We start from the raw sequence: 18,640 nt of genomic DNA, 5'->3' as shown, positions 1-18,640 counted from the left end.
AAATGGTGAGTCAAACATGTTGACCGAGTGGCACGGTGGTAATTATATGCATCATTAAACAAAACGCTGCGTTTAGGCCAATGAAACCAAATGTTTTGATTGGTCGGTGCTCAATGGAACAGTACTTATGCAGAAAACCAACAACAACAGCCAATCGCATATGAATTCTGGGAAATGGTCACTAGGGTTTTAGCAGCAGCAGGGCATTTCATGCAACCAACATCAACAAACAAAATTCAACCAGCATCACATAACAGCACGGCAGTGATATAATGAACTTCATGCAACATCATACAGTAAACCAAACAACACATGAAACTCAGATTTCTGGAAATGCAGTTAGGGTTTTGGAAGTGCAAGCAAACATCATGACAAATAAATTCCAACTAGAAATGCACAAAGGGCCTGGCCACGAAACAGTAAATCTCTCATGCAAATAAGACCAATAGCAACAGCCAAACATAGTTCATGAGTTCTGGGCAACTTTCTTTAGGGTTTCAACAACATTCAACCATCAATCATGAACAACAAACATATCCAGAATCAACGATTAAGCATGGCCATGAAACACTATCATCATGCAACATCAGCTAACAACAAACCAAATATAGATTCATGCGAATTTACTGGGCAGATTTAGGGTTTAAGCACTGCAACTTCATCTTCATCATTCAAGCATGAAAAAAACGATTCACCCAGAAACCATGAACATGTATATCAATCGAACCAACAAACCAAGCACAGTCATAATCTAGCTATGGTTTTCATTAAATCATCAACAACAAAGCAAATCGATTGAAAACAAGTTTGAGCATAAAAATGTAAATTCAGATTTCTCACAGCACAGTTAACCATTTTAAACCAAACAAAGCTCATAATGACCAGGGTGAAGAGATCTACATATTTCACATCATGATTTAGAGAAATGAAAGACTCAAAACCTTACTTGGTTTTGAAGAAAATTGTGGAATAGTGTTGTTTTGGTGGCACAAGCTTGAAACAGATGGACACAATGCTTCCAAAAGGTATATGGTTGAATAACTTCAGCTCATTGATGCTTGGAAATAAACAAATCATGATCTGCCATTGAAGGGTCCATGAAGAAAACAGAACGATATGCTGCAACACAGTGGAGGTTTGGTGCTCGAATACACTTCCAAATGATGTCCAAATGAAGAAACAATGAAGATGGCTCGTGGTGTTTTGGGAGTTTTGAGCAGAATTTGCAAATCGTGAAAAATGCAAGAATGAGAGAATGAGAGTATTCTGTGGTTAGATGGCTGCAGCTAGGTTTAGAATGTGCAGAAAATGAGGTTATATATGACTGTTTAACATTGCTAATGGATGTACTAAACATGTTTAGTTCAAATGAAGTGAAATGGCCAATTGCTAATTTTGGACAAATGAACATGGAGGTGCATGGTTCTGCACGAATTGGGCCTCAAAACAGGCTGCAAATGACCTTCTAAACAGATCCCAAATGGCCAAAATGTCTAAAAACATTTAATTCAAAAAGTCACTTTTGCAACTCACTTGAATTAAATAAAGTCAAGTCCAAAAATGGCATTTTGATTGGCAAGGTTTTGGTTCATGATGAATGCATTTTTGGAAACAGGGGAACAAATGGAGATTGTGGGAAAAAACCCCACCAAAATTGGACTTGTGGTTCATGAGATATGGCTCTTTGAAGTTCACAAATTTTTGAAATTGAATTGATCATATCTTGCAAACCATACATGGGATTTGAGAGTTCTTGGACTTTTTGGAAATGGGAGAACAAGATCTTCAACTTTCATGTTGGGCAAAAATTCATTTGAAGCTTGTATCATGATGTAAGTTGAGGATCAAGAAGTTTCCATTTTTGGCAGTTGAAATTACAGGTCCACTTTCTATTTTGGGAAATCTCTGATTTTGCTCCAAATTCTTCCATGATGAGGTTTGGCATGATGTATGAGGCTTATATGGACATGAATGAGCTCCTTCAAATCAATTCTATCCATCAAATCACTGATTAAATCCACAGTTGACCAAGTTTGACTTGCTGTTGACTTTTCTAGGGTTTTGCATGACTGAAGCATTTTTGATGAATTCCAAACCCTAATTCCTTGAGGACTTGATTTCAAATGATGTCCCAAGTTGTATGAACTCTTGATTATTGATCATGGTGCCCAAATTCTGCAAGAATGGCCACCATCCACTGCTTTGACTGACTGTGACTGATTTTGACCTAATTGCTGATGATTGCTTCAACTGCAAGCAACAAAGTTAAACTGACAATATTTTTGTACTTTTTGGTTAGTAAACATATGAAAAGCAAAGATATACAAATGCAAAGTATGCTTGGTGATCAAGAAACAAACTCACAAGGCAACCTACCCACTAGGAGGGAAGCTAGGGCATGCAGTGATCCTTGAGGCCATGATATGATATGATGTGGGCCATGAGGGATCTTAGGGCCCAAAATTGGGGTCTTACACATGAAAATTAAATTTAAAACAAAATATTATTATTATTTAATATTTTTTGTCGTTTCTTTTTATAACAAAAACAAATAAAATAAAACTATTTTATATTTATAAAACTCTCATATTCTATTTTAGTTTAAATGAGAAAAGGAAGAAAAAAAACATGAGATAAAAACCTCAATGTTTTTATATTTATTTGATAAAATGAAATCTTCTTTTTTTTATATAAAATTATTTTCTTTTAATGAAAAAAAAATTGAAATAAATAAATAAAAAACAAGCTAATGGGCCAGAGGGGGTGCATATCTTCTATTAGGGTGGAGCAAGTGCCTCGCACTGAAGCCCAATAACACCCTAACCCAAACAGTAATGGGAGCGAGTCATGCACAATCCGAATCCTAAATCCCAATTGGAACAACCGCTCAACAATCTTCTTCCACCCCTCTCTGGATCCAAATAATTGGCCAAACACAAACAAAACCTCCATGAAAATCAAACTAAAAAAACAAAACAAACACGAATCCGACCATGGAAACAACAACAATACATTACATCACCCAAAAATCTATGAGCCCCTCTTATTCAAACGCAAACAGAACTTTTTGAAATCAAACCTCAGAAAGAAAATCATCATGAACATATTAAAACAACATATCAACCATAACAAACATCTCAGGGGTCGACCTATGCATATTATGAGCGAGGCAAGCAAATGACACAAAGGCAAAGAAGGCAAAAATTTTGGAAGGGGTACTAACGAAGAATATTCTGCTTCTAACGGATCTCATGTATTACTATTGCAGTAAAAAACTTGTGTGAATTTGGAAAATGGTTTGTGGTTGATGTAGTTTTACTGCTTGCTTGTCCATGAATTGTGCTATTTGCATTGTTTGAATTGAACAACTTGTTATGGTTTGAATACATGGGGAATTTTGAACTAAATATTTCTTCTTTTTTGTGAATTAGGTTCCAAGACATGAAAGTTACCAAAGTGAGCATGGCTAGAGGTTGCTTGGAGATGAAGACGGCGCATGACGTGAATTCCTTTTGGAGAAAAACAAATGGAGGCTTGAAGACCATTAGAGTTAGGTTTAGGTCAATGTAATTGTGAGATGACATAAAGTTTGTATATTGCGAAAAAAAAAGAATTAAAATCTTATTTTCCAAATGAACATTCCTTTATGATGCTTCAAAATCATGTATCCAAACAAATTTGTGACCTTACCTAAATTATAAATTCTAAATCAAATGACACTTCACTTGATTTTTGAACATGACCCCAAAAAAACTTGACACAATTACTTAAATTTATGGATCAAAGCTAAAGAAAACTTAAATTCCAAATCAAATTAAGTATGCAAATTCAATCTTGATGTGATAGAACAACCATTATCTCACAAAAGATGCATATGAATGTGGGGCTTTGATTCAAAATCTCTTTTTAATTCTAGGTCTTAAATTTGTTGATGCAAAGGTAGAATGAATGATGAACGGAAATATTCTATTAAGAGAATGACGGCTACAAAACATGATAAAAGTTACAATGATTGCCACCCTATTTATAAGCTAAAACTAGGGTTACTAGAATAGGATAAAATACTAAAATACCCTCTAACAAACTTAGGGGCTAAGAAAATAGTACAATTAATAAATATGAATTACTTCTAATACCATCCCTTAATTCATATTCCATCAAAACTTATAACACCAATTCCATCCCTTAATCTGAGAAATTGATCAGTCTTGATAGCTTTCGTCAGAACATCTGCTAACTGTTTCTGAGTGCTGCAGTGTACAACTTCTAACACTCCCCTCTGAACTTGATGTCTCAGAAAATGATACTTGGTCTCAATGTGTTTGCTTCTACCATGCAACACTGGGTTTCTGGCAAGATTGATTGCAGACTTGTTGTCAATCATCAGCTTCAGAGGTTTGTTTACTTTAATCTTCAGATCCTGCAATAGATTCAGAATCCACACAGCTTGGCATGCAGTAAAAGCACCTGCAATGTATTCAGCTTCACAAGTTGACAACGCCACAACAGGTTGCTTCTTGGAACACCAAGAAATGGGACCTCCCAGAAATTTGAATAAGTACCCAGACGTACTTCTTCTGTCAACTCTGTCTCCACACCAATCAGAATCTGAATAACTCAGAAGTTCTGAATCATCCTTTCTTCCAGAAGGAAATAATACTCCATACTTCATAGTTCCCTTGATATACCTCAGAATCCTGACAGCAGCTTGGTAATGGGACCACTTAGGTTTACTCATGAACCTACTAACCATCCCAACTGAATAGCAAATATCAGGTATGGTATTGCACAAATACCTCAGAGAACCAACCAACTGTTTGAAGGTTGTAGCGTCCACATCCTTTCCATCAGAGTCAGAATCCAGTTTCTGATTTGTATCAGAAGGTGTGACAGCAATCTTACAATTCTTCAGATTAGATCTCTTCAGAAGTTCTAATTCATACTTGAGCTGATGCAAAATAATACCTTTCTCAGAGTATCTGAACTTCATCCCTAGAAAGTATGTCATTTTGCCTAGATCAGTCATTTCGAATTCATTCATCAGAACTTTCTTGAACTTGGCTATCTCCTGTTCAGAACTTCCAGTCAGCAGTATATCATCAACATATAAACATACCAGAGTCATATTTCCTTCAGAAGTATGCTGAACATAGACACCGTACTCCATCTCACATTTCTGAAAGCCTTGCTTCTTGAAAAATGAATCAATCTTCTGATTCCAAGCTCTGGGCGCTTGTTTCAATCCATATAGAGCTTTGTATAATCTGTACACCATCCCTTCCTGATTCTTTTTCACAAATCCAGGAGGTTGTGACACGTAAACTTCTTCTTCTAATTGACCGTTCAGAAATGCAGATTTTACATCTAAATGCATTAGGGGCCAATTCCTGTTAGCAGCTATTGCAATCACCATTCTGATTGTTTCATGTCTTGCTACAGGTGCAAACACTTCAGAGTAATCCAGCCCAGGTTTCTGTAGAAATCCTCTGGCTACCAACCTTGCTTTATGTTTGCCAATTGAACCATCTAGCTTTAACTTCTACTTGAAAACCCATCTGACGCTGATGGCTTTCTTGTCTTTTGGAAGTTCTGTCAACTTCCAAGTCTTGTTTCTCTCTATAGCATCAAGTTCTTCTTTCATGGCCTTCAGCCAGAGCTTCTGCTTAAGAGCCTCTTCTGTACTTATGGGTTCAGAGTCTACTAACATGGCACACTAAATAACTTCTCCTTCAGAGTCTACTTCAGTGTCTTTCAGCATGTCAAATTATGCATATCTTCTGGGGATGTTTCTGATTCTTTGTGGTCTCTGAACTTGTTCAGAGTCTTGAGCTTCAGAGTTTCTAGCTTCAGATGGTTGACTTCCTCCAGAGCTTTGACCATCTTCAGGGGCTGGCATATTTCCAGAGCCTGAATTGCCACCAGAATCTGGATTACCATCAGAGTCTGGGTCATCAGAGTCACCTTCATCTTCTGAGTCTTCTCCAGAGTCAGAATCACTATCAGAATCAGAACCAACGTCAGAGTTTACTCCAACTTCAGAAATTCTTAACTCTGACCTTTCTTCAGAAGTTCTAACATCAGAATCAGATTGAGACTTATCCCAATTCCACAATTCTGATTCCTTCACAATCACATCTCTGCTGAATTCAATTTTGTTGGTTTCTGGACAATAGAGCTTGTATGCACCTGTACTGTGGTACCCTATCAGAATCATCACTTTGCTTCAATCATCCAACTTCTGTCTTCTGGCTTCTAGAACATGTTTATAGCAAACAGAACCAAACACCTTCAGATGACTAACACTTTGCTTATCTCCAGTCCACTTCTGTATTGGAACTATTTCCTTCAACTTCTTCGTAGGACATCGGTTGAGTACATACGTTGCAGTGGCAACAGCTTCTCCCCAGAGCTTCTGAGGAAGCTTCTTCTCCTTTAGCATGCTTCTCACCATATCAAGCAAAGTGCGGTTTCTTCTTTCAGCAAGACCATTGTGTTGAGGGGTATAAGGAGCAGTAACCTCATGCTCAATTCCATTCTCCTCACAGAACTTCTGGAACTCTTTGGAGTTATACTCACCTCCACCGTCAGTTCTAAGAATCTTCAACTTCTGACCACTCTGATTCTCAGCCTTCATTTTGAACTTCTTGAATTCATCAAACACCTCGTGTTTAGACTTAATAAGGGATACCCATGTCATTCTTGTGAATTCATCAACAAATAACACAAAGTATTTATTCCCTCCAATCGATGCTACTGGAAATGGACCACACACATCAGAATGTATAACTCCCAAGGCATGTTTTGCTCTTGGAGCAGTTTCTGACGCAAATGGCAATCGTGGTTGTTTTCCTTCCATGCAAACTTTGCATGACTTTTCAGGCTTCTTAATTGCAGGAATTCCATGTACCAACTTCTTTGAATTCAGATGTTTTAAGCTTCTGAAATTCAAATGACCAAATCTTCTGTGCCACAACTCACTCTCCTTCTCAGCACTTGTTGCACTAAGACATTCTGAGTCTGCAGTTCTGACATTCACCTTGAATGTTCTATTCCTTCCCTGTTCTGACTCCATAATCAACTTCTGATTGCAGTCATACAGCTTCAGAAGATTGTCCTTCATGGTAACTGAAAAACCTTTCTCAATTAATTGTCCCACACTCATCAGATTGCTTCTGATGCCAGGTACATACCACACGTTCTGAATCAATGTTGTTTTCCCATTCTTCAGAATCACTCTGACATTTCCCATACCTTCTGCATTAAGATATTTTTCATCAGCACATCTGATCTTTGTCCTCTTTTCAGAGTCAAAGTCAACCATCCATTTCTTGTTTCCAGTAAGATGATTTGAACAGCCAGTGTCCATATACCACCAGTCTATCAGATCCATATCATCAGATTCAGAGGCCATCAATAGCACAGATTCGCCATCAGAACTTCTGGCTATATTTGCTTCTTCTGATTTTCTCTCCTTGTTTGACCAACAGTCTCTAGGAAAGTGACCAAACTTCTTACAACAGTAACATTGGATCTTCTTCTTGTCATACTTCTCTTTTCCCTTCTGAGCATTCTTTTGTCTATCATAGGTTGAGCTTTCTGACTTCTGACCATCATCAGATCTTCTCCTGGCTTCTGACTGCTTCTGATACCTCCTATCAGAAGTTGCTTTCAGAGCCTGCTGCTCTACTTCCCTTTCAGAAGTTCTCTCAGTCAAACGCAACTCTTGCGCTTCTAGACTGCTCTGCAGCTCTTCAATTCTCATGGTGCTCAGATCTTTGGAATGTTCTATTGCTACCACAATGTAATCAAATTGAGAGGTAAGGGATCTCAATACCTTCTCCATGATTGTTTCTTCAGAAAGAGTTTCTCCACACGCTTTCATCTCATTAGTGATCAGAATCACTCTGGAGATGTATTCAGAAACTTTCTCATTATTCTTCATGTTGAGATTCTCATATTTCTTTCTCAAGGACTGAAGCTTCACCTTCTTCACTGATGCATCACCACCATAACATGTAACCAGTGTGTCCCACGCAGCCGTTGCTGTCGTTGAATCTGCAATCTTCTCAAACACATTTACATCAACACATTGATGAATGAAGAACAATGTTTTCTGATCCTTCTTCCTTACTTCCTTCTGCGTGTTTTTTTGTTCATCCGTCGCATCTGCTGCTACCGGAACATAACCATCAGTGACAAGATTTAGAACATCTTGAGCACCGAACAGTACACGCATTTGGATCATCCAACGATTCCAGTTTTTACCGTCAAATACTGGAAGTTTGGTGTTCATGTTGCCGTTTCCGTTCATCTTTCTACCTTGCACAGTACACTCAGATTTCTCACAGTGTTTCCCAACCCACAGAATTAAAATTCTGATCAGATTTTGTTCAAGATTCAACACGAATCTAAGAATCAAAATCAAACACACAAGACCTCACGTTCACTCGTGTTTCCCGTGTTTCCCGTGTTTCCCAATGAATCCGAACCGGGGCTCTGATACCAATTATTGGTGCAAAGGTAGAATGAATGATGAACGGAAATATTCTATTAAGAGAATGACGGCTACAAAACATGATAAAAGTTACAATGATTGCCACCCTATTTATAAGCTAAAACTAGGGTTACTAGAATAGGATAAAATACTAAAATACCCTCTAACAAACTTAGGGGCTAAGAAAATAGTACAATTAATAAATATGAATTACTTCTAATAAAATTAACCATAACCAGCCATCCCAACCTTAGAACCAAAGGACTAACTAAAATGAAAAGTAGTAATAAAAGATAATATGCAAATTTGAACCATTCTATTGTTCCGTTATTATCCCAAAATTGAATGTAAAGACTTGGTCCAAAACTTAGAATAAAATGAAAATGAAAGCCTAATCATGAACCATGCAAAAGGAAAATGAACATGTGATAAATGTATGTGAGAAACAATGATCAAATGAAATGATCATGATATGCTAATGAGGATAAATTAATGGATATGAAAATATGCAAATGGCTGAATGCAGATGAATTAGGTGTGGAAAAATTTAAGGTGTGACAATCGTTTAAATTGGTTTTCAAGAATAATTTAATTTTTAAAATTATTGTCTTCTAAATCAATTTGAATGGTTGTATATGTTTATTGAGGGGTAGGGAAAATAAGCAATCCACAAATTTTATAATAAACTCGTGTATGCATACTACCACGGTTGAAACTTTTTACTGTGGTGACATGTTAATTTTATAGGCGCTCTAATTAAATTGTTGGTGTTGAGTTTTGAACATTCTTCAAATAGGTGAGCTCCCTTATAATAAACACAAACATTAGTGTTGACATTAGATACAACTTTGATTGGCTCAGCAGCTGGTGCGTCAAAACTCGTCAACATATTATTCATCATTTGGTGTATTTGGGCCACTTGAGCAGCTAAGACAGTGGTCTCATTGACTTCATGAACTCCAATTGGCTTCTTTGGAACAAATATAGTAGTTACTCTTGTAACTGGCCATTGATAACTGTTGGAGGTAATGCTCTCAGTCAATTTGTAACCTTCTTCATAGGACTGAAATAGCAATGCTCCACCAGAAGATACGTCTAACATGTTTCTTGATGATAGTACTAAACTCATTGTAAAATATTTCCAATTGAATACAAATTAGGATCCCATGGCGTGGACATTATCATAACTATTCCTTGAATCTTTCCTAAGAATCAAACAAAGGATTATCATTTCCTTTCCTAAATGAAGTGATTTTATTCCCTATCTTTACATTCTTGACAGTAGGAAAATACTTAGCTAAAAAATTTCAGCCAAGACATTTCATGTGGCTATGGAATTGGGCTCTTAGAAATTAAACCAACTCTTAGATCTATCCCTTGGATAATATGGGAAATAACTTAATTTGAAAGTGCCATCAGTACTCCCAGGAACTTTGAAGTTACATAAATTGCCTCAAATGTAAAAGTGGATCTTCATTGGTAGCTTCACAGTATTGGCAAATAGCTTGTAGAATTTGAAACATCATAGGCTTCAACTCAAATTATGCTAATGTTATCCTTGGTCGTATGATTTGTTTATTCATGATGTTGGGATCAAACACACCATAATACCTTATATTACATGCTTTATCATTGGCAATGACAATAATGTCATTTTCTGCAATGACTCCTTCTTGCTCCAATTGTAATTATTCAAAGATTCCTTCAAAGGGATCTTAAAAGTGTTCTTCAAAATTTCCAAACACAAAAGTAGGAGGAGGGATTCTTTGTAAGTGATTGGTAGCTTGAAATCTCCTTAGTCTGAGTGTTATTTCAGGCTTAGATCCTCCTCTGTATACTAGACTCAATAACCTGGGCATGCACCGTACACATACTTGTCGTGTCACCAGAAAACAAAAAACTTCAAAAGCTTTAATGTACATTTCAAAAAATATCTTAGAAAATTAAAGCGTTATTGTTACAATCCCCGACAACGACGCCAAAAACTTGTTATTGAAAAACTACTCCTTTGTGCAACTATACACAACCAAATAGTAGTAAGTGATGTAAAAGTATGTGTATCGGTTCCACTGAGATTGGAAATAACTTAAATTTATTCTAAAAGTAAAGTATTGTGAATAGCCATAAGAAAAAGGTAACAGTAATAATTGTTTGTTATAGGTCCAGGTTGAATAACAATAAATAATAATATAGAAGTTAAATCAATAGTGAAAGGCATGTTGGACAATGATCCATTTAATAAAGTTCATATCTTGTTTGTGTCTGATGAGATCTGTTGTTACAAACTAGGCAAAAAGTGATCTAGCGGTGTATGTCTACAACCTCAAAGCGTATGAATTAAGTCAAGGGAACACCTTTCGAGGCCTCACAATAACATTAAAGCATGTCTATTTTTAACTTCTGATTTCCCTTTTGATTGCAGTCATTTACCTCTAAAGACACTATTAGCAAGTGGAGAATTATGATTAAATATTTATTTGCTTTAAATAAAAATTTAAATGATTAACAATTATGAAAAATGAGCCCACCTTGCTAAGGTGGTTGTTGTTGTGGAGGTCCTTGCTTCTGGATATCACCTTGCTGATCTTTCCAAGAGAAATTAGGATGATTTTTCCACCCCGGATTATACGTATTTGAGTAGGGATTATTCTGCCTCAGGTAATTTATAGCTTGCACTTGTTCTGCGGTTGCAACACAATGCATGGCAAAGTGTGGTCCACTACAAATCTCACAAATCATAGTCTGAACCGGTTGAACTTGAGCAACAGTCTGGGTACCTAAATTCATCGCTTTCAGTCTTCTTTCAACCTCAGCTGCAATCTGGTCTTCCATTTTCACTACCTGATTTGCTAGTTTCAAGTCAATTTTTCCCTCCGGCTGACTCACAGTACGGTCATATAATTCCAAATGCTCATTCGCTGCAATAGCTTCGATGATCTTTTTGATACCGGTTGCTGTTGAAAAATTAGTCGAGCCACCAGCAGCTGTATCAATGAGTTGCTTTGTTCTCATCTTCAGCCCGTTTACAAAATTTTGCATTTGTTCAGTTGCATCCAGATTATGTGTAGGACATGCAACTAAACATCTCTTGAATCTTTTGTATGCATCTCCAAGTGTCTCTCCGTCTTTCTGTTTAAAATTCACAATGTCATACCTCTTACGGATATACACAGAAGCAGGAAAATACTCGTTCAAGAATGTTGTTTCCATTTGTTGCCACGTAGTAATGCTTCTTGCGGGTAGGGAATAGAACCATTCCTCAGCATCCTCAGATAACGTGAATGGGAACATGACCAATCTCTTTGCCTCTTCAGAATGCCCATCAATTTTTAATGATGTAGTCATAGTCAGAAACCTCTGCAGATGCTTGTTTGCATCCTCATTGATCTTTCCTGAAAAAGGTTTGCTTTCTAACTGACGGATAGTTGAGGGATGTAACTGGAAGTGAGCAACATTAACAGGTTGGTTAACAATGGTCAACCGCACTGCTGGGTTGTTCTGTCTGCCATAGTCACCTAAAAGTCTTTCCGCTGGAGGCGGGTCTGTAGCCATGTCAACAGTGTCTGGATGTGAATCTGTGTCTGACTCAGATTTTTCGGAGTGAACAGAGACTGGTTCTTCGGTGTCAGAGTTTGCCCGTTTTTTTCTTCTAGCTTCTCTGAGCTTTGCGTGCAATGTTCTCTTTGGTTCTGCGTCAAAATGAAAATCAGTTGAGGCCTTACCTCGCATACACAGCTTAGACAGAAATTAGTTACAATAACAATAAAAATAAAATTAAACAGTAAATAAAATTTTGGATGCAGAGCAACAAAATTCTAATTGAAAATAAATTAATAAACTCTATTATCTTTGGCAGTCCCCGGCAACGGTGCCAAAAACTTGATGGGAAAATAGCAAGTGTACTATTTTTCTCACTGTAGTAATAAAAGGGAAATTCCCCGTTTGTCGATCTCAAGGACTGCTTGACGATACAGAGTTTATAGATTGTTTCAATTAGACAAAAAGCCTATGGTTTTTGTGTTGTGAGTAATTATACTATCAATTGCAAATAAATAAAACAAATAAAATGGTTGAACGAGAGACAAATTAGAGTAGATTGCTAAGGTACGGTGAATGAAACTTCCTGTAACAGATATAATTTATGAAGGCTTTGACAATAATCTCGTCTGATTGATTCCGGTCCTCAAGGGTATCTATTCCTAATTCCTTAGTGAAAAGACATTTGATTGTGTAACCTAATTACTATGTCCATAAATAATTAAGTTCATACTCAAGCATTCGAATATCAAGAATTACCGGTCAGATAGAATATCCCTAGTCCTAGGTGATCTTTACTATCCAAAGTTCTTATACAGATCAATAAATAATTGTTGTCCAGCTTAAACTATTCATATTAATCATCATTCGTTGGTCCGACGAATAAAGCATAAAGAACGGTAATATGAACAAATCAATTGAGATGAAGAAATAGTCAATGCATTCATAAACATAAAATCTGTCACATTCAGAATCAGGGTCACCCCCTAGCAATGGGGGGTTTAGCTACTCATAATAGAAATAAAAACAAAGATAAAAATTGTTGTCATTACAGAATTTCTTGAGAAATCAATCTTCAATCGTCGAAAAACTCTTGAACATATGAATCCTCTGATAATCCTTGAGTCTCCAGCTCTCAAAACGTTTCTTTCTTTTCTCCAAAATTGTCCAACCCCAGCACAATCGCGTTCTCCCCTGTAAATAGCTACGCAGCTGGGCTTTTCCGGATTCTGGGCTTCATACGCGTATTACGCTGCACGATACGCATATTGCGTTGTTTCATACGCGTATTGCACGTAAGACAGCATCTGTTACGCGTATTGCGCTGTTTCATACGCGTATTGCACGTAAGACAGCATCTGTTACGTGTACTGCTAACTCCCGTACGCGTATCAGTAGAAGCTAGTCTTTTTGCTTGATTCTCCACCCCTCTGGTCCTTTGCGTATGCTACGCGTACTGGGAAGGTCCATACGCGTATCATGTAAGGCAATACGCGTATGGACAGCAGGTTCTCCAAGAATTGATTTTTTCTTCCTTTTTCTTGCTCTGGCTCAATTTCGCATCTGAAGTTTGATTCCCTGAGCTTCCAAACTAGTTTTTGACCTGCTAACATACCCAAAAGTGTAAAATATCCTCAAGAAACTCATAAGTAACAACACACTCTATATTATAGAATTGAGCTTATATCTAACCAAAAATGCTTAAGTTTACGCAGTTTACCTGACTTATTTACGGTTAAATAGTGAAATACCTAGCATAAATGGTGACTGATCAACGACCTCACAGCAAGGGTGTTTGGATTTGCGTGAGAGATAAAGCATAGATTGGCACTGTTAAGAATCCATGTCCTTCATAAGCATCCAAAGTTGGTTCACCTTAATAATAGAGAATTCTTAGTCAATGCAAGTTGTAATAAGTGGAACCAAGCAAATAACCACAAGGGATGGAAAAACCAAGTGGTAAAGGTTTCGTTAGCAGTAAAAACAACCTTAAGAGAGCACATGCTTTAGAGGGCGCTACAGACAAAGAAGAATTACCTGTGACAATCGCCCTGGTCCCCACCAAATCTCTGAGAAATCCAATTCTAACGGAATGATTCCTTTCACCTCTGCCAGCTCATGATTCAAGGACCACCCATTTTCACTCTATATAAGAGACATCCAATCATTGGAAGGGAGGACCCTGGAGGATACCGTTACTCTGCAGAAAAGAGTCCAAAACTCTTATTAGAGCTCTAAATTTCTAAGCTTGTTGAGATTTCACATTGAATCTCAACAAGTTTGAGCTAAAAACCACCATTTGTGCGAAACCACCACCTTAATAGCAACCCTAACAAAACGAAAGAAAATCGAACAAGAAGAAGGAACAGAGATTAAGGCAAGGAGAAGAACAGACACAGAAACAAAGAAGAGATAAACACCTGAAGCCACTACCTCCGCCAAAGCTTTCACCGGACTCCCGAGGTTCTTCGAGACATCTTCGCCTTCGCTTCAAGAGTTCGTTCTTTTTGTTCCTCTATTCTATTATGTTGTATGTTTATTATACCTAGATGATTGTTGATATCTGCGCATGTTATAGTAGATATACGAAATTTGAGGTTCACTGCTCCGAGTTTGATACGGGATCTAGATCCCACACCTCTATTGGAACTCATTAGTGAAGATTGTTCATAGATTCGTAGTTAACTCTCTGGTTTTAGTGGACGAACACCGACGAATGTTCGTCAAGCTTTCTTGTTAAATGCCGTTAGATCCGTCAGCTTTTGGACTTTGTTGAGCTTGTATGTGAGGTAAAGAAAGAGGGAGGCATATGCGTTTGTTCCGTTTCAGCCTTCAAGGAGGCCAAAGGCGATTGTTTGGTATTAATAAGGATGAGTTGTCTTTAAACTAGTGCGCTTCCAAATGCTACCTGATTTGTTCAAGAAATCTATAAATGCTACATCTAGCATATCATCTTCCTATCCACGTGTTATGTTGTTGGGAAGGCCAAAGGCCAATTATGAACATACGCAAGGCAGTTGTACAGCTGCTTGCGTTCCTGCTGAATGAGAGAGTACGTAGGGTTCGGGCTTAAGGCCCACTCCAACCCTTGTTGATTTTTGAATTACTCTTTGTTGAAGATAAGTGTTGGGCCTTAGGGCCCATTTCGATTTATTGTCTGTTTGAGGCTCTCTTTTGCTTTTTTAGAATGGTTATTTTGGGAGCTTCATCTCTTTCTTATTTCCCATACATCTTGATTTATTACTTTAATTAAAATATTAAGATAACACTAATATTAGAAATATTTATTAGTTCGGTTTCGATTATTATTTTCAACTCATTTTTTATCTTGTTAGAATATTACAATTAATTAAATGGTGGATTAAACAGTTAATGTCAACAAATAATTTACTTTATTTTTTTTATAAAAAAAATAAATAAATTTGATTTTGGTCCAATACCAAATAGTCTTTCTCAAAGTATATTAATTCTAAATAAATTCAAATTCACCGTATTTAGATAATATCCTCTTAAAAATTATTTAATTAGATTTTTGGATGAAAAGGAGAATAGTAAGCATCCGCTTTATTATCCCTCGATCATTTGAATGATTGGTGTTCGTCATATTACTCGAATTTTCGTCGTTCAAATAAAACCTTAAAAAACTTGCAAATTGCTTCTCCAAATTAATTAAAATATTTAGCAACTTTAGATCTAAATTAATTTTTGGATGAAAAGGAGAATAGTAAGCCTCCACTTCACTATCTCTCGACTATTCGAATAATTGGCGTACGCCATATTGCTTGGATTTTCGTCATTCAATTAAAACCCTAAAAACTCTATAAAATTAAAATCACTCCCCTAAATTATTTATAAATTCTAAAAAATTTATTTTAATAATTAATTTTGAATGAAAAGGAGAATAGTAAGCCTCCGCTTCACTATCTCTCGACTATTCGAATAATTGGCGTACGCCATATTGCTCGGATTTTCGTCATTCAATTAAAACCCTAATAATCATACAAAATACAAATCATCTTTCTAAATTAAGGTAATACTCAAAATATTTTTTTATAAACTTGGGATGAAAAAGAATATAGGAAGCGTTCGCTTCACTATTTCTCAAGTACTTGAATAATTGGCGCACGCCATATTGCTCGAGTTCTTGTCGCCCGATTAAAACATCAAACCATAACATTTCAAATCATCTTTTATATCAAATACAACATTTAAAAACCTTTCTTCTTAAACTTCGGATGATAAAAGATGGGAGGCGTTCGCCTCACCATCTCTCGATTGTTTGAATAATTGGCGCTCGCCATATTGCACGAATCATCGACTTCCGATTAATACATTCTAAATAAACTTGGATAAGGGAATAGGTGGAACTTGCCACATTATTCTTTGACTAAGCAAGTAGGAGGCGTACGCCTCGCTACCGTGCATATTCAACATCCACAAACAAACTTTCGATAAAAATTCGAACGAAAAAGGAGTAGAAGGCGTTCGCCTTATTATTCCTCGAAAGAATTGGACGATTGGTGTGCACCATATTGCTCAATCTTTCGTCGTTCTTCAAAAAACATTTCCAACATTAAACCTAACTTCTCGCCCCCGAGCGATCGAAACCAAACACCCAAACACATCTGTAAGACCCCAATTTTGGCCCTAAGATCCCTCATGGCCCATATCATATCATATCATGGCCTCAAGGATCATTGCATGCCTTAGTTTCCCTCCTAGTGGGTAGGTTGCCTTGTGAGTGTGGTTCTTGATCACCAAGCATGCCTTGCATTTGTATATCTTTGCTTTTCATATGTTTACTAACCAAAAAGTACAAAAATATTGTCAGCTAACCTTGTTGCTTGCAGCTGAAGCAATCATTAGCAATTAGGTCAAAGACAGTCAACAGTCAGTCAAAGCAATGGATGGTGGCCATTCTTGCAGAATTTGGGCACCATGATCAATAATCAAGAGTTCATACAACTTGGGACATCATTTGAAGTCAAGTTCTCAAAGAATTAGGGTTTGAAATTCATCAGAAGTGGTTCAATCATGCAAAACCCTAGAAAAGTCAACTGAAGTCAAACTTGGTCAACTGTGGATTTAATCAGTGATTTGATGGATAGAATTGATTTGAAGGAGCTCATTCATGTCTATACAAGCCTCATATATCATGCCAAACCTCATCATGGAAGAAAATCAAGTCAAACAGAAAATTTCCAGAAATAGAAAGTGGACCTGTAATTTCAATTGCCAAAAATGGAAACTTCTTGATCTTAAACCTACATCATGATACAAGCTTCAAATGAATTTTTGCCCAACATGAAAGTTGAAGATCTTGTTCTCCCATTTTCAAAAAGTCCAAGAACTCCCAAATCCCATGTATGGTTTGCAAGATATGATCATTTCATTTTCACCATTTTTTGAACTTCAACAAGCCATATCTCATGAACCATAAGGCCAAATTTGGTGGGGTTTTTTCCTACAAACCACATTTTACCTCCTCTTTCCAAAAATATAAATTTCATTCATCAAAACCTCACCATGCAAAATGGCAATTTTGGACTTGTTTCATTTAAATTCAAGATTGACCAAAAGTTGACTTTTCAAATTAAAGGTTTTCAGCACATTTGGCCAATTGGGAATTGTTTGGAAGGCTATTTGCAACATGTTCCAAGCCCAAATTCGTGCTCATGCTACTATCATACCACCATTTTGGCCAAAGGTGCAAAATTAGCAATATGGCTTCATTAAAGTAAAACAAGCTTAGCACTTCATGAGCAGACATAAAACAGCAAATATAAGGGTCATTTGCAGCCTGTTTTGAAGCCCATTTTCGTGCAGAACTTACACCTCCACTTCCATATGTCAAAAGTTAGCAAATTTGCAAATGGCTTCATTTGATTAAAACAAGTTTAACACATCATTAAGCTAACACTAAACAGAAGTATATATGCATATTTTCTGTTCATTTCCAACCCTAGAGACCAGCTGCAGCCAGAAAACACAACAGAAAAACTCTTTTCTCTCATTTTCCATTTTTGCTCGATTTGTATATTTCTGCTCAAATCTCCAAAACCCTCGAGCAAGCTTGCATTGCTTCATCATCCATCATCATTGTGAGTTGTTTCCAAGTGTAAACTCCCAGCTGGAACTTCATTTTCGAGCTCTGTTTTTCCATGGACCAGTAATGGCAGATCGAGATTTGAAGTATTCTAAGCTTTGCTGAGCCAAGGTTCTTCAAGCATCCATCAACATCAACCATTATCTCCATCTGTTCGAGCCAATATCATCAAAAGCAGCCCTGTTTCACATTTTTCTTCATAGCCAAGTAAGATTTCGACCATCCTTTTTCTCTAATCCATGCCATGTGTTAGAAATAGCTTGCTTTGCTGAGTCCATTACAACTTGAATCACATGAAATGGTTAACTATGTTGTGAGAAATCTGGATTTTCTTTTTCATGTTCAAACTTGTTTTCAATCGATTTGCTTTGATGATGATGATTTAATGAAAACCATAGCTAGATTATGACTGTGTTTGGTTTGTTGGTTCGATTGATATGCATGTTCATGATTTCTGGGTGAGTCGTTTTTTTTTCATGCTTGAGTGATGAAGATGAAGTTGC

General features: G+C 36.9%; 1 long non-coding RNA gene across 1 annotated transcript; it reads right to left on the bottom strand.

Annotated features, from left to right (window-relative positions):
- Positions 1 to 13,805: 13,805 nt before the first annotated feature.
- LOC127135147 (uncharacterized) lies at positions 13,806 to 14,626 on the bottom strand. Its single transcript, XR_007808437.1, has 3 exons — positions 14,452 to 14,626; positions 14,069 to 14,231; positions 13,806 to 13,906 (listed from the first exon to the last, which is right to left on the bottom strand). It is a non-coding gene; the product is annotated as an uncharacterized LOC127135147 (long non-coding RNA).
- Positions 14,627 to 18,640: the final 4,014 nt, after the last annotated feature.

The sequence above is a fragment of the Lathyrus oleraceus genome, chromosome 4 (genome assembly GCF_024323335.1).
Source record: "Lathyrus oleraceus cultivar Zhongwan6 chromosome 4, CAAS_Psat_ZW6_1.0, whole genome shotgun sequence".
Lineage (NCBI taxonomy): Eukaryota > Viridiplantae > Streptophyta > Magnoliopsida > Fabales > Fabaceae > Lathyrus > Lathyrus oleraceus.
The sequence above is the reverse complement of the archived record's forward strand: the minus strand, read 5'-3'. Positions and strand labels throughout refer to the sequence as shown.